Raw genomic sequence first — 13,872 nt, forward strand, 5'->3', positions numbered from 1 at the left:
GGTGGCAGCCCGGCAGCCCAGGGCGCCCTCCGGGGTCAGGGCGTCGGCGCGGCAGCCTAGCAGCCCAGGGCGCCCCCAGGGTCAGGGAGCCACTGGCAGCCCAGCAGCCCAGGGCGCCCCCCGGGTCAGGGAGCCGCTGCGGCAGCCCGGCAGCCCAGGGCACCCCTGGGGTCAGCGCGCTGCCACGGCAGCCCAGAGGTTCAGGCTGACGGTGGCTGCGCTGACCCAGGGGAATCCCTGAGCTGCAGGCACAGGCTCAGAATTCCTCTCCCTCCCAGGGCAGGGGCTCCAGCCTCTGCAATTTTTCTCGTTGCCCGGTGGGGGCACCGGATACTGGGTAGAGCTGCGCAGCTCTGCTTAGGGCACGTGGCAGGGGCCCTGCGACAGGGGTGCAAAACCAGGGCTTTGCTTCTGGAGGAAAGCCGCGGCTACCCCCTGGCTCGGCCTCCACGTCAGCCCCAGCGAGGGGCACAGAGAAGAAAAAAGGCTCAGCAGTGGTCTGGTGGAGCAGAGGAAGAAAGAGGACCCTAGCGCTCATGCATTGGGCAAGGTAAGCAAGTGCATCCCCATGGGTCAGCCTCAGGTGCCTGTGCTCCTGCCCCCTTAGTCCTTAGCTGGTCCCTGCTCCTGCTCCCCTTGTGCCTGGACAGCTGGAGAGAACAGCAGCCTGCAGAGCTGAGCTGCCCCAGTGCCCCCAGGCACCCCCCTGACCCCATCTTCCCCACAGCCCTGACCCCCAGCTCCGAGCCTAGTCCTTCTGAGCTGGAAACCCCTTTGACCTCATCCCCCACAGCCCTGACCCCCAGCTCTGAGCCCAGCCCCTCTGAGCTGGCATTTGGAGGGGGGGGGCTGTGATGCAGTAGGGACTGTCTGTGTGAGGAGTGGGAGAGCAGGGGAGGACTTTAGGGGATGGACGATGCCAGGGCCTGTAACCTGAGCTAGGTAAGGGAGGGGAAAGGTCAACACCTTTGCCCGGGAAGGGGAACAAAGGAAGGGAGTGGCAGGAGGGAAGCAGTTTGAGTTTGGGCTTGGGCCTGTGTGGGCGGAATTCAGGGTATCCTAGCTAGGATCCAAGCACCCTGAAAGCCCAGAGGGACTCGGTGGAGGGGTCCTGACTGTGCCTGCAAGCTCTGCTGTGACCGGTGTTCCTGTGTCCAATAAACCTTCTGTTTTACTGGCTGGCTAAGAGTCACTGTGGGTCCCAGGAAGAGGGGTGCAGGGCCGGACTCCCCACACTCCGTGACAACTGGTGGCAGAGGTGGGATATACTGCACCCCGTGGACGGCGCTGCCTGCAGTAAGTGACTGGGGAGCAGTAAAACGAAGGGGTGATTAACCCCTGGGAGTGTGTGCCCAGCGAGAAGGACTTTGCAGTAACAGGGTCCCCCGGGGGATTGCAGCGAGCGGTCCCAGGGGCAAAGGAGTCGGCAGCTCGACCCTGGCAGAGAGGTGGTGACCTCACGAAGGGCTGGTGCACTAGGGGTCCCCCTGGAAACCGTGGGGAGCGGAGAGCACCCCGGCCTGTGAGTGGCCAGCAGGAAGATGTATGCCAAGCGGCGCAAGTGTGACCTGGTGGAGCTGTGCAAGCAGAGGGAGCTGCACCCAGGGAGGCTCAGCAAGGACCAGCTGATTGCCCAGCTGGAGCACGGAGACAGCACGAATGAACGGAGCCCTGTCTCTGAGGGAAGCAGCCGAGCAGATGCAGCGCAGGCACCAGTGTCTGTCCCCGCTGGGAGTGGTCAGCCGGCGGACGAGGGCTTCCCGAGACCCCCCTTCCTAGGCGTAGGGGAAGGGCGGGGAGGAGCCCAGTGTATACCGAGGGCACCGTGACACCCCCGGCCAGCAGGGGAGCCTCACGGCGAAGCTCACCCCCCAGCAGGGGATCCTCCCGGCAACGCTCGGCATCCGTGGAGCGGATGCGGCTGGAATATGAAAGGGAGCTGAGACGGGAGGAGCTCGAGTTAAAGAGGCGAGAGCTGGAGGAGAAGGAGAAACAGCGTAAACATGAGCTGGACCTGGCCCGGCTGAGGAGCAGTGAGGCCCCGGCTGCGGTGAGTGAGGGGGGGCCCAAGCCTACAAAGAGCTTTGATAAGCACTTGCTGCCCCGGCGTAAGGAAGGGGAGGACATAGATACCTTCCTGACGGCCTTTGAGAATGCCTGCGAGCTGCACAGGGTTGATCCTGCAGACAGGATCGCAGTTCTCACCCCCTTACTGGACTCCACAGCCGTGGAGGTGTACAGCCGACTGAAGGGGGCGGAGGCAGGGGACTACGAACTGTTCAAACAGGCCCTGCTCCGCGAGTTTGGGCTGACTCCTGAGATGTACCGGAAAAAGTTCCGGAGCCAGCGTAAAACCCGTGAGGTCACATACCTACAACTGGTCAACCGGGCGCAGGGGTATGCCCGCAAGTGGACGGCTGGGGCCCAAACTAAAGAGGACCTGCTTGACCTATTCATACTGGAGCACCTGTACGAGCAGTGCCCGTCCGACCTGAGGCTGTGGTTGATGGACCAGAAGCCGGAGAACCCACAGCATGCAGGCCAGCTGGCCGACCAATTTGTGGACAGTCGGGCAGGGGATGGCAGGGAGGAGTCTCGAAGGAGCAGGCCTGCCTCAACGCAGAGAGAGAGTCATCATGGGACCTCCCAAAGGGGGCCTATGGAGAACCCCCCCAAAAGGGGAACATCCAGCAGCAGGTCCCTCCAACCCACTCAAGGGGACCCACGAGATATGGGCTGCTATCGCTGTGGCCAACGAGGTCACATACGGGCCCAGTGCCCCAAGCTCAGGAACAGACCAAGCAGACCCAACCCGCAGAGGGTGGACTGGGTAAAAACCCAATCGGAGGAGGGGCTACATTCCCAGGAAAGGGGGGCTGGCAACATACCACCTGTGGATGCTCCAGGCTCTGGGTTTTTGGTTTACCGGGTGGGCGCGGGGCTGCCCCTCCGGAAAGAGTGCATTGTTTCCCTGGAAGTGGATGGGAGGAAGGTCACTGGGTACTGGGACACGGGCGCAGAGGTGACGCTGGCCCGGCCCGAGGTGGTGGCCTCAGATCGGATGGTGCCCGACACCTACCTGACCCTGATGGGCGTGGGTGGGACCCCATTCAAGGTACCCGTGGCAAGGGTACACCTGAAATGGGGGGCCAAGGAGGGCCCCAAGGATGTGGGGGTACACCAATATTTGCCCACTGACATGTTAATGGGAGGGGACCTTGAGGACTGGCCTAGTAACACCCAGAGTGCCCTGGTCGTGACTCGTAGTCAGAGTCGGCAAAGGGCACTGCTCCCCAACAACGGGGAAGGTACTCGACCCGAGGTGCAGGACCCTAACCCAGGGAGCGGGGAACGCCCAGGGGCACGGTTCAGAGAGGCTGCGGCCTCAGACCCAGCCAGCAAGAGAGAGCCGGTCCCCATCCCTGTCCCAGCTGCTGAGTTCCAGGCCGAGTTGCAGAAAGATCCCTCCTTGCGGAAGCACAGGGACCGGGCTGACCTTAGTGCGGTACAGACCATAAGGAGAGGTTGCAAGGAGAGGTTCCTGTGGGAGAAGGGGTTCCTGTACCGAGAATGGGCTCCCCCAGGGGAAGTAGAGTCATGGGGGATCAGGAGGCAGCTGGTGGTTCCCCAGAAGTTCCGTCACAAGCTGTTGTACCTGGCCCATGACATCCCTCTCGCAGGGCACCAGGGAATCCGGCGCACCAGGCAGAGGCTGCTACAGAACTTTTACTGGCCTGGGGTCTTTACCCATGTCCGACAGTACTGCCAATCCTGTGACCCCTGCCAGAGGGTGGGGAAGGCCCGGGACAAGGGGAAAGCGGCTTTGAGGCCTTTACCCATCATAGAAGAACCTTTCCAGAAGGTGGCCATGGACATAGTGGGACCCCTCAGCAAGACGACCCGGTCAGGGAAGAAATACATCCTGGTGGTGGTGGATTTTGCCACTCGCTACCCCGAGGCGGTGGCCTTGTCCTCTGTTGAAGCAGACACAGTGGCAGATGCGCTGCTGACAATTTTCAGCCGGGTGGGGTTCCCCAAGGAGGTCTTAATGGACCAGGGGTCCAACTTCATGTCGGCTCTGCTCCGGTCCTTATGGCAGAAATGTGGGGTCCAGCACAACTGGGCCTCAGCGTATCACCCCCAGTCCAACGGGCTGGTAGAAAGGTTCAACGGGACGCTGAAGATGATGCTAAAAACATTTATGAACCAGCACCCGCAAGATTGGGACAAGTACTTACCTCACCTGCTGTTTGCGTACAGGGAGGTACCCCAGGAATCTACCGGGTTTTCACCTTTCGAACTGTTGTATGGAAGGCGGGTGAGGGGGCCCTAGACCTAATGAGGGACGAATGGGAGGGGAAGGCCGCTCCCGAGGGAGAGTCAGTGGTGGAGTATGTCCTGACCTTCCGGGAAAGACTGGCCGAGCTCATGGGCCTGGCCAGGGAGAATCTGGCCCGAGCCCAGAGGAGGCAGAAGGTCTGGTATGACCGCACAGCATGAGCCCGTGCCTTCGCCACCGGGGATCAGGTGATGGTTCTCATCCCCGTGAGGAGAAACAAACTCCAGGCCACCTGGGAAGGGCCCTTCAAGGTGATCAAGCAACTGAATGAGGTAAACTATGTGGTGGAGCTGTCAAACCGGGCACATCACTGTCGGGTGTACCATGTGAACATGATGAAACCATACTATGACAGGGGGAATGTGGTGTTGGCGTGTGTGGACATTGGGAGGGGCAGGGAGATGACCCCTTAGTAGGTCTATTCCCTGGGACAAAAGCTGGTTCCCCCCTGGAGGCGATTCCCCTCTCTGATCAACTGACCCCGGGCCAGCATGCTGAGATCAGAAGGGTGCTGCATCTATACCGACAGCTGTTTTCCAACCAGCCTGGACGCACTAATTTGACTGTCCACCGGGTGGAGACCGGGTCACATGCCCCTATAAGATGCTCCCCTTTTCGGGTCACTGGGAAAACTGCCCAGGATCTTGAAAGAGAGGTCAGGGACATGCTGGCTTTGGGGGTGATCCAGCCGTCTTCCAGCCCTTGGGCCTCGCCAGTGGTGCTAGTCCCCAAGAAGGATGGGTCAGTCCGGTTCTGTGTGGACTATCGAAAGCTCAATGCCGTCACCGTATCTGATGCCTACCCTATGCCCAGGCCTGACGAGCTCCTAGACAAGCTGGGAGGTGCTCGGTACCTCACCACTATGGATCTTACCAAAGGCTACTGGCAAGTGCCGCTGGACGCAGATGCCAGGCTAAAATCGGCCTTTATCACCCCTTTGGGGCTCTATGAGTTTCTGACCCTGCCCTTCGGCCTCAAGGGAGCGCCGGCCACCTTCCAGCGCCTGGTGGATCAGGTACTGAGGGGGATGGAGAGTTTTGCCGTGGCGTATATTGACGACATCTGCGTCTTCAGCCAGACCTGGGAGGACCACATGTCCCAGGTTAAACAAGTCCTAGACCGACTCCGAAAGGCTGGGTTAACAGTAAAGGCTGAGAAGTGCAAGGTGGGGATGGCTGAAGTATCTTACCTGGGCCATCGGGTGGGGAGCGGCTGCCTGAAGCCGGAACCAGCCAAGGTGGAGGTGATCAGAGACTGGCCTGCTCCCCAAACCAAAAAGCAGGTCCAGGCCTTTATTGGGATGGCGGGGTACTATCGAAGGTTCGTGCCCCACTTTAGTGCCATAGCCGGCCCCATCACTGAACTGTGCAAAAAGGGGAAGCCAGACAAGGTGATCTGGACTGAGCAGTGCCAGGAGGCTTTCCGGGCGCTGAAGGAGGCTCTGGTTAGTGGCCCAGTTCTGGCAAACCCAGATTTTGACAAACCCTTTATGGTGTTCACTGATGCCTCAGACACGGGACTGGGGGCAGTGTTAATGCAGGAGGATGAAAAGGGGGAAAGACACCCCATCGTGTACCTGAGTAAGAAGCTGCTACCCCGGGAACAAAGCTACGCGGCCATCGAGAAGGAATGCCTGGCCATGGTGTGGGCCCTTAAGAAGCTAGAGCCATATCTCTTTGGGCGACACTTCACCGTGTACACCGACCACTCTCCCCTGACCTGGCTGCACCAGATGAAAGGAGCCAACGCCAAGCTCCTGAGGTGGAGCCTGCTCCTGCAGGACTATGACATGGACGTGGTCCATGTGAAGGGAAGTGCCAACCTGACAGCGGATGCGTTGTCCCGGAGAGGGGACCCTGAACTTCCCCAGGTCACTGGGCAGAGTGACCCCGCTCAGTTCAGTCTCGAAGGGGGGAGAGATGTGATGCAGTGGGGACTGTCTGTGTGGGGAGTGGGAGAGCAGGGGAGGACTTTAGGGGATGGACGATGCCAGGGCCTGTAACCTGAGCTAGGTAAGGGAGGGGAAAGGTCAACACCTTTGCCCGGGAAGGGGAACAAAGGAAGGGAGTGGCAGGAGGGAAGCAGTTTGAGTTTGGGCTTGGGCCTGTGTGGGCGGAATTCAGGGTATCCTAGCTAGGATCCAAGCACCCTGAAAGCCCAGAGGGACTCGGTGGAGGGGTCCTGACTGTGCCTGCAAGCTCTGCTGTGACCGGTGTTCCTGTGTCCAATAAACCTTCTGTTTTACTGGCTGGCTAAGAGTCACTGTGGGTCCCAGGAAGAGGGGTGCAGGGCCGGACTCCCCACACTCCGTGACAGGGGCGCAAGGTGGAATTTTCACCTAGGGCGCAAAATATCCTTGCACCGGCCCTGGGGGCTGTTACTGCTGCAGCCAGGAGACTGAATGCGGTGAAATATTGTACAGATGCCCCGTCCCTTCCTCAAACTCTGCCGCTCACATTTTGACTTTGTAAAAGTGTCTTCTGTCAGTTTCTATGTCTATATGAAATCCCTGCAGCTCCTTTCTTTTATAAAACGTGCTGAGTTGCTAACTCCATCCCAGAGCCCACATGTCTGCACCCCCTCCTGTACTCCAATATCCTACACCAGGTCAGAGCCTGCACCTCTCACTCAAACACCCTGCCCAGTACAAGGGCACTGTTTACAAACCAAGAGCTGCCAGACTGGCACTGTCCAGCCCGGCCCTGTGCTGCCATCGTGCTTCTTCTTCGGTGTGGGCCCATGCTGCCCCATGCTATGCCTCTGCTCAGCACCCCTCTGGCTCCCTACACTCAGTGCCACACCACCCAGAGACCCCTCCACACACCCTTGCCCAGCACCCCTCTGACTCCCTACGCCCAGTGCCACACCACCTAGAGACCCCACACACACACACACCCCTGCCCAGCACCCATTTGGCTCCCTACACCCAGTGCCACACCACCCAGGGACCCCTCCACACACCCCTGCCCAGAACCCCTCTGATTCCCTACGCCCAGTGCCACACCACCTAGAGACCCCTCCCACACCCCTGCCCAGCACACCTCTGGCTCCCTACGCCCAGTGCCACACCACCCAGGGACCCCCCACACACACACCCCTGCCCAGCACTCCTCTGACTCCCCACGTCCAGTGCCACACCACCCATAGACCCCCCAAACTCCTGCCCAGCACCTCTCTAGCTCCCTACACCCAGTGCCACACCACCCAGAGACCCCCACAAACCCCCATGCCCAGTGCCCTCCCAGACCACTTCCCTACCCACTTAGAACCCCCCCACAGATCCTCTTACTGGCCAGTCACCCCCTAGCTGAAGACACCCCACAGCCCTTCCACAACCGCACAGTGCCCTGCACTTCCCCACCCAGAACCCCCCCACAGATCCCCTCACTGCCCCACCACAACTGCACAGTGCCCTGCACAGACACCCCACACTTCCCAGTGCCCCAACACACACAGGTCTCCCCACGCCCCCACTGCCCAGCATCCCCCCAGACCCACTAGAGACCTACTCTCCCACACCCAGTGGTGAGCTGAAGCTGGTTCCCACAGCTCCAAGAACTGGTTGCTAAAATTAGACCTCCGTGGAGAACCGGTTGTTAAAGAGCCAGGAGGTGGGCAAAGAACTCCAGTCCACAGGCTGGACCCAGGACCGGTGCTAGTGTTTTTAGCGCCCTAGGCGCACAGCCATTTGGCCACCCCACGCACTGGTCTGTGGCTCTGCTGGAGCTGCCGCAGGCGTGCCTGCGGGAGGTCCACCGGAGCCACGGGAGCAGTGGACCATCCTCAGGAATGCCTGCGGCAGGTTCACCGGAGCCGCCTGCAGCCCCCCCTCGGGCAAAATGCCGCCCCCCAATAATCCTGGCACCCTAGGTGATTGCCTAGGCCGCCTAAATGGAAGCGCCAGCCCTGGCTGGACCATCCTGTTGCTCTCAGGATTCCCAGCTGGGGAGGCTGAGGCTCCCCCGGCCCTTCCCTTGCTCCCCCCCACCCCACTGCAGCGTGTTCAGCCACAGGCATCAGCTAGGCAGCTCAGCTGAGCTTGAGGCCTGGTCCACACTACGCAGTTAAACCGATTTTAACATCATTAAATCGATTTAACGCTGTACCCGTCCACACTACAATGCACTTTATATCGATTTAAAGGGCTCTTTAAATCGATTTCTGTACTCCTCCCCAACTAGAGGAGTAATGCTAAAATCGATATTAACATATCAATTTAGGGTTAGTGTGGCCGCAAATCGAAGTTATTGTTATTATTGGTTAGCTACCCACAGTGCAATGCTCCGGAAATCTATGCTAGCCTCGGACCATGGACGCACACCGCCGAATTAATGTGCCTAGTGTGGCCGCGTGCAATCGATTTTATAATATCTGTTTTATAAAACCGGTTTAAGTTAATTCAGAATTACCCTGTAGTGTAGACGTACCCTGAGAATGTTGTCCTGCTGCCGCTTTTTGAGAGGCCCGGCAAGGTGGCGGGGGTGTATGTGTCCTGCTGCAAGCTCAGAGCTGGCCAGAGGGGAGGGGAGGGGGCAAGTGGGGCAACTGGCCTGGGCCCCCCCTGGCCCCACGGGTATGTCTCCCCCTGCTCCAGTTCCCCACCCTTAAATCAGAACTTTTTATAGGGAACCGGTTGTTAAGATTTTGGCAGCTCATCACTGCCCACACCCTAACCCCCAGCCACAATAGCCAGCCCTGATGGGAGGGGACTGTGTCAGCCAGGCTGGGCTGGCAGCACAGCCAGAGCTGGTCCTGGGGCAGGAAAACTCTGGCCCCTTGGGAGCGGTGCAATCAGCCAGGCTGGAGCACAGCCTACCCAGGCCAAGCTCCCTCAGGACCCACTTGAGCCTCTCCCCACCCCCTACTGTGCCCTGTGACTGGCTGAGACTGGCCCAGCCTCTGCACCAGTCCCAGGTGGCTCTTCCCCTGGGGAGGCAGGTGGGACCCCACAGGTCCCAGGCAGTGGAGACAGCTCAGAGCTGGAGCATTGCTGGGGAGCAGGGCAGATCCCTGAGACATGACTCCCGAGATCCCACCCAGCCCACCCACATGCATTGGCCCTGGGGCCACCAGCCTTGCCGAGCACACACACACACACTTCTCTCTCCCTGCTTTCCTATCACCAGTTATGTTACTACAGGATGAAATGTAGACATCCCATAAAATAGCTAGTTCCACATTGTTCTTCAGACCTCAGATCACTGAAATGCAGCTTGGCATTTGAGATACTGTTTGACTGTAGTACAGTTTGCTACATCACAGAAACCTTCCTCTCTCCAAGTTTATACCCCACTGCACCCTTTAACAATAAAGTAACCATTAAACAGATTCTGAATCAGTCGTCTTTCTTCCCAATTTAGTTTTAACAACAATGCTGCAACGTAAGTAGCTATGGGAGATGACAGTGCAACTACTAGGTATCAATGAGGGAAAAGTGTGCTAGTAATGTAAACAATCACGAGAATATGTGGCACAACATATTTAAGTCCAAAAGCCCTTGAAATATCAATAGACACCTGAAATTTCAACATTTCTGTGTATATACTGCTGCCAAACATTTACTAAAATGTATTTGGAGGTGCATATCGGACATACAATAGAGGGCCACATTAGTTCTGCTGTACAGTTCAGTGGATACATTAATTGAACACAAGTATGCGAACAGCTTAGTCACTTTTTAAAGGAAGTAAGACAGAGCACATTGATTACAAATCATTTTGTTTTTATAGGACTCTCTTACATATAGGTGTCTGATTTGTAACACTAAGGATCCGTTTCATGTCTGTCTATATTAAATTCATTATGTTCTTGACATGCCACAATTATTAATGCATTAGTAGGTTTGTTGACTGTCAACAGGTACAAGCCATCTCATCAGTAGTTTCCACTGTCATTCTCTCAGGCAGAGCTACACAAATGAAAGTGAAGGTAAATGTTAACACACTTTCATACATAAAATGAGAAAAGAAAAATTTCAGTCAGTGAGTTAAACACAGTGTGAAACAGCAAATACAATGATATGTTTGATGTGGGGGAGTAGTCTAATAGTAATACATGTAATGACTTTGGGAAATACAGTATAATGTATATTTCATGGTTTGCCTCACTGGAAACTATAATTACATTTCCAATTTTTTTAAAATAAATACAGAGTGAATTACTTCAAAATGATATATTATTGCTTCCTTACCACACACTAGGTCATTGGGTTCTTGCGGTAAGATGTTTTGTATTGTGCTTCTGGATTATGGGCAATAAATGTGGCAATAAATAAGCGATTTGTGACACAACTACGGTAGCGGTGATATAATTTCCCGTGCTGCGGGTTTTCTGTGAGTTCAGTGCATGCAAAGGAAAGTGGAATGTGATTGTTAAAAATAAATTGATACTGTCAATTTACATTGTTCATGTAACATGGAAGAATACATTCTGTAAAGAGTTGACTGATTTCACAATATGCTTACATGTTGTGTGTTACTGTTACATTACAAACAATAATATGTTAATTGCACACTGATTGTTGATAAACTAGTATAAATTTTTTGAAATAATCACATTACCAATACATTTTATGAATATATTTAAACTTACAGATAGCCTTGATGAAAGAAAAGGAATTGTTAATAATTGACCCCTGGTGTGATGAGGTCAGATATGAAAGAACATGCATGAGGAATTGGAGGTGATTTATTAGATACTTACTTTCACAGTGGACATTAACTGTTCCAGTGAAATTTTTTTTAAAGGGAATGTTACAATAATGAGAATAATGTCTTCCTATTAGCTACAAATAAACATTGAAACAGCATGTACTTGTACCGAATATGCTTAATAATGGACTTTGAGTGAACTTGTGTGATTTGACTCTGGGGAACGACTTCACAGAATGTGGACACGAGACAGTAGGATGTTGCATGATTGAGAATGTGTTATTATCAACATGGGGCACAGCAACTCAGGTGATACACTGTGTAAGTGTGAGACAATAATATGAAAACAAGTGTGTATCTATGTGAGCAATAAGTCTTTTCAATTACTAATTAAAAAGCAAGAGAATGGATTTTTATCTATGTCCAGAAACCAGAGTGGGGAAAAAAAGGAAAGCAAAGCTCATTTATGCAGTCTGCTAATGTACTCTTTCAAAATTTCAGAAACTTCATCAAACGATTAACTAGTAAATCCTCATCTGATTGGAACAGTAAAATTGTGCAGCATCCCAGACAAAGTGATGGCCACAACTGCGGACCACTCATCTGAAAGGTATTGAATACCAAATTGGCATTATTATTGGTTACGTATGTTTAATTATCCATATTGAAAGTAAATGCCAGAGATTACCAGTGGGCGCTGCACCAGTGTCTTTGCCAAGTAGTCCTCCACCAAGGTGTATGGGGGTATGCTTGTGGTCACAAGAAGGGATGGGCTCTCCAGTGGCAGGTGTGGTGCTGGGGGACCAGATTCTACCATCCAGCCCTTCCTGACAGCTGCTGCAGCAGTGGCCAGGAGCACCAGGCCCTTGTAAATCACTGTAACCCAGAGTCCCTTTTGGTCCCCCACAGTAGGCAGCCCTGCCAGGAGCATTTAACAGCATTGCCGGACCCTATGGCAGGACCGCAGATGCGGGGGTGATGGGATAAAGGGGGCAGTGCTGTTAAAGCATAAAGCACTGCCACATCGGAAGTGTAACATCAGCCATGTATGGGCTGGAACCAGTGGCCAGTTCTTACCGGTACACTGGACCAGCCCACTTTCACCTCTGGTAAGTATGAGGTTTATTCTAAATATCAGTGTTGTTAGTTTGCAGAAACGTATTTGCAGCACAAAGACATCAGTACGGTGGAAACAACACAGAAGGCTAATACAGCATTTAGAAGACATATAGCAATTCTTCTAATGAAGGAGTCAGGTAATTACTTTCTACTATGTATTGTGGACTCATTAGGCACATGTGAGGATAACACGAAGTGTGGAATTTTGTCACATAACAGACAGTTATCTTAATACCCCTAAAGTGGGATATCTCTCAGGTTTGGTTCTGTAATGGTGACTATGAATCAATAATATCTTTAAGTACACAAAAATTTGAATGGGGTGAATGATTGCTATTGATCGACCAGTTAAATGAAATTTGAATTTTTAGATACAGGTGCAGTAAAGTTAAAATTTGAAAAAATTATTCCAAAAAAAGGAAAAGATATGTGTTCAAACCATTGACTGGATTACAATATTGACAATTAATAAATCAAGATTAGCATTTTCAGTGTTGGTCATAACGTATTCATCATTTCATAATGCTATATTTATTTTTAAGAAAGCGTAGAGGACTACTGCATATACTGCAACCTTATCGACTGTGAAAAAGAAAGTGAGGATTGCACGATGGTAAGAAACATAGAATTACATGAGAAATATATGCCATAAACTGCGTAAGGATCATGATCCTTGTAAAAATTCCACAATATTAAACATTTTCTTCATGCTGATAGTTATATATTAGGTAATGTTCACATGTGGAAGGAATAGGATGAGTGAATGCAAAGTATGTATAACATAACTTCTGTGATTTCATTTCTTAATTGTTATTTATCAAAGGTCCAGTGTGATTCTTGCAAGAGGTGGGCACATATACCATGCATTACAGAAGGAACCAATCAAGAAAACCTGACATATGAGAAGAAAGAGTACAACTGCAAGACATGTACATAGTTCACTTCACTACCAAAAAAAAAGAGGCAATAAAGAAAACCCATTGCTTAAATGCCTCTTGTTCAAAACATAATGCAACCCAAAGAAATATATTTCTATGTATACATCAGATTATAATAAATGTTTTTGATATTAAATAAATTATTCTCTGTATTTCTGTCCATATATATAAATGCAAACTATAAAATTGTAAAATTAATTTTAAAAAATGAAAGTGGTGTCATCATAGGCATACTCCATACCCCCAAACCTTACCTCCCTTTTCACGTATTCACACACAATCAAGTGAAAGAGCGTGCCTCAATCATCCAATAGGTCAGTTTGGCACATTAGCCAGGACGAAGCAGATCGTGAGTGTTTTCGAGCACAAACTCCATCCCTCCCGATTTGCAACCATCCCCGGACCAGTGACAGGTGCATAGGCAGCCAAGTCATTGGAAATAAGCAAGGAGGAAGCCAGTGGATACAATGAAAGGGGCCACTCTGGTTATCACCTTAGGGTTAGGGGTGTGCCCTGTACCCCAAAACCTTACTTCCCTTTTCAAGTATTCACACACAAAAAAGTGAGAGTGTGCCTCAATCATCCAATAGGTCAATCTGGCACATTAGCCAGGACGAAACAGATCGTTAGTGTTTTCGAGCACAAACTCCATCCCTCCTGATTTGCAACCCCATGGACTAGTGGAGGAAGCAGATCGTGAGTGTTTTTGACCACAAACTCCATCCCTCCCAATTTGCAACCTCATGGACCAGGCGGCAGCAGTTCCTGAGCAGGAGCACAGATGGTTTCCTTATGCCGCAGAAACTGCAGCTAGTTGCAAAACAGG

At 52.9% G+C, this 13,872-nt stretch overlaps 1 protein-coding gene and 1 long non-coding RNA gene across 2 annotated transcripts in view; both read left to right on the plus strand.

Annotated features, from left to right (window-relative positions):
• LOC115637192 (zinc finger protein 436-like) overlaps positions 1-13,872 on the plus strand; it is a 346,365-nt gene that overhangs the window by 107,911 nt on the left and 224,582 nt on the right. The window lies entirely within an intron of this gene.
• On the plus strand, positions 11,451-13,118 carry LOC115637194. Its single transcript, XR_003997201.1, has 4 exons — positions 11,451-11,599; positions 12,137-12,245; positions 12,651-12,721; positions 12,932-13,118. It is a non-coding gene; the product is annotated as an uncharacterized LOC115637194 (long non-coding RNA).

This window comes from Gopherus evgoodei, chromosome 19, assembly GCF_007399415.2.
Source record: "Gopherus evgoodei ecotype Sinaloan lineage chromosome 19, rGopEvg1_v1.p, whole genome shotgun sequence".
NCBI lineage: Eukaryota > Metazoa > Chordata > Testudines > Testudinidae > Gopherus > Gopherus evgoodei.